The sequence below is a fragment of the Bison bison genome, unplaced genomic scaffold, assembly GCF_000754665.1.
Source record: "Bison bison bison isolate TAMUID 2011002044 unplaced genomic scaffold, Bison_UMD1.0 scf7180017864160, whole genome shotgun sequence".
Classification (NCBI taxonomy): domain Eukaryota; kingdom Metazoa; phylum Chordata; class Mammalia; order Artiodactyla; family Bovidae; genus Bison; species Bison bison.
This window is the reverse complement of record NW_011494732.1, coordinates 2,926,256-2,929,366: the sequence shown is the minus strand read 5'-3', so window position 1 is coordinate 2,929,366 and position 3,111 is coordinate 2,926,256. Positions and strand designations below refer to the sequence as shown.

Here is a 3,111-nt window from a genome sequence, read left to right as displayed (position 1 = left end):
CCTGGACTACCCACTATGGAATTTTCTGTTAGAAAAGAGGAAGAAAAAAAGTCTGTCTTGTTTAAGCCTAGGTTTATTTATGCATAAACTGTTTACCATTATTGAATCTCCACCTTTTAGCTTCACCTTCAAACTCCATTTCCAGTAAATAATATTAACTTCAGTTTTCCCTTTTTCTCTCACAGTTTAGTGAGAACTATTTATTTATTTATTTTTTACATCAAAGCAATTTATTAACAGAAAGCAATAATTTGAGGAGTCCTGTTCACAGACGGCGACCACGGCGACCCCCTTTGCTGCGAGTGCTGTCGGAGAGGATTGGGGTGACATCCTCAATCCGCCCAATCTTCATCCCTGAGCAGTCGAGGGCTCTGAGCGCTGACTGGGCCCCTGGTCCAGGAGTCTTGGTCCTATTTCCTCCTGTGGCCTGGAGTTTGATGTGGAGGGCAGTAATGCCTAGCTCCTTGCCTCTCTGGTCTACATCCTGGGCAGCCAATATGGCAGCGTATGGAGAGGACTCATCTCGGTCAGCCTTCACCTTCATCCCACCAGTTACACGGCAGATGGTTTCCTTGCCAGAGAGATCAGTGACATGCACAAAAGTGTCGTTGAAGGCTGCAAAGATGTGGCACACACCAAATACATTTTCTCCTTCAGCCACCTGAGGGCCAAGGCTGATGACCCGTTCTTCCTTTTTTTCTTTTCCCTTGCGAGGTGCCATTTCTGCGCGTCTTCTCCAGACTCTACCACCGGAAAGAGAGGCAGAAGAACTATTTATTGCAGAAAAACCCTGACTACTTCCTATTGCTCTTCCAATTGCTAAACAAAAGGGACTTGTCACCTTAAAAAAAAGGTAAAACTTACTCATTGTCTGTCTCTAAACTTTATGACAATCTGAACCTCAAATCTGTATCTGTTCTTGTAACAAAGCTGGTTCCTATGGTTCCTTCCCCAGGGGCAGACCGTTTCCCCATATCCTCTGCTTTAGCTTCTCACTGAAGTACCTAGAAAATAGTATCTGATACATATTTCCTGAGTATTTCTACAGATGCTAGAACTCTCATCCAAAGGAAGATGTTAACTACTTGAGGACCGTAGCCCCTAGACCTACTGGAGCCTAAGGTTTAATAATATTAACCCATGTGACATCATCTCCTTACCTCACCATCAATTTATCAGAGAATGGTGCACTAACTGATCACATACCTTGTGAACCCTCTTCTTCACCTGGCCGTTAAAAATGTTTTGCTGAAACCCACCGGAGAGTTCAGCCTTTTTGAGAACTAGCTGCCCTGGACTCTGCTTGGCACCTGTAATAAATGCCGCACTTTCCTTCACCACAATCCCATGTCAGTAGATCAGCTTCATTGTATGTGGGCAAGTGGACTCAAGTTTGGTTCAGCAACACTGTTATTTAATGGGGAAAAGAATCGGTGGCTTTGCGTACCACTAAGCATCGAAATCAGTGGTTCTCAGCTAGGGGCTGACAAGCTGGTCTCCTTGGGAAAAGCTGGTAACTCAAAGACATTTTTGGTTGTGACCATGCAGGGCTTGGAGTAGAGGGTGGAATCCAGGGATTCTGACAGCATCCTACAATGTAGAGGACAGCCCCCAAGAAAACCGTCTGGTCCAGCATCAAGCATTTATGTTGGGGAACCCTTATTAAAACAAATAGTTGAGTTAAAGAGATTTTCACTTGAGGGAGGCATGATCGTGTGAGAATAAGGAAGCCACTCTTTTTCTAAGAGATGAAAACTATTTTTAAAACATGTTCTTGTTAGTGGTTGTTGCTGCTCCAAGTCCCAGCATTGCTGTCTTGGAGATAGCAAGAGACAAATTCCAAAGACCAAGCCTCTGTTCATTTCCAGAGAGAAACACGGAGTATTCCTCTCTGCAGATAGTTTAAATTCTCAGCACCTTCTTGGCAGCAAGAATTAACAGTGGGTGAATGACTTGTACAAGGACTTGTAATCAAAAGCTCCGAATTACTGGGTAGACAGTGTTGAGATTGGATTTTAAAGATTAGTCTGGGTAATAAGGAGGGTTCAATAATTGACACCTTTCACTAATGGCTCTAAATTGCAAATCAATGTTCTTTGTTCTCTGCTTCCATAAATGTATGTATGAAGGAGAAAAAAAAAAATCCATACATGGTCCTTGAAAAATTCTGCAAAAACCTAACTCAACTCTTAAGAAACCAAACCTTGGCATCACGAATACCAGATAATTTCAGAAAATGTATATATGCCTGCCCAAATATTAATAGTTTTTCAACAATAGTTGGTGAAACAATGCCAGTTCCCCAAAGTGAAAGGCAACTGTCAATTTTAGTTCCCTAAATCTTCTACTAGAGTGAAAAAATGAAAGAACAATTCTGAGTCTTTTCACTATAACGGTTTAATATGACACTCATGAATTTTTAAGAACCTTTTACTTTATTGAAATATAGCTGATTAACAATGTTGTGAGAGTTTCAAGTGATCCGTGAAAGAACTCAGCCATACATATACATGTATCTATTCTACCCCCAACTCCCCGCCTATCCAGCTACCACATAATGTTGAACAGAGTTCGCTGTGCTATAGAGTAGGTCCTTACTGGTTATTTAAATACAGCAGTGTGCATATGTCCATCCCAAACCAACCATCCCTTTCCCCCACCCTTCCTCCAACATTCACGGATATTTTGACCATATTCTCAAAGAGACCTACTGTAGGGGGACAGACCCACCATGGTGAATATCCATGAACTTACCCACAGAGGCCATATAAGGAAAAGCTTGACCACAACTACCCTGAGTTTAGAAGGACTCCCAGTGATTCCCCCAGGGCATGAGCAGGTGGGAGGCCCGTAGGATCTGGTCTGAGACCACCCTTCGTGGCATTTTGTTCTACCTCCCTCAAAATGGAGCAGTCTACAGCCAAGTCCTCAGGAACAGGGTAGCAGTCACTGGGTCCTTTTAGGCATAGGACAAGGCCTGTCGGGAGCTACCTCCTGTGTCTATTGGTCCTTTCTCCATCTATGAGAGTGATACACCATCTGAACCTAAACACAGCTTGTTGTCTTTTAAAAGATATTTCTTTATTTGGCTGCACCAGGTCTTAGTTGTAG

The 3,111-nt window shown here is 42.9% G+C and overlaps 1 pseudogene; it reads right to left on the bottom strand.

Moving 5' to 3' along the window:
* Positions 1-265: 265 nt before the first annotated feature.
* LOC104989565 lies at positions 266-756 on the bottom strand (annotated as a pseudogene).
* Between the last annotated feature and the right edge of the window lie 2,355 nt (positions 757-3,111).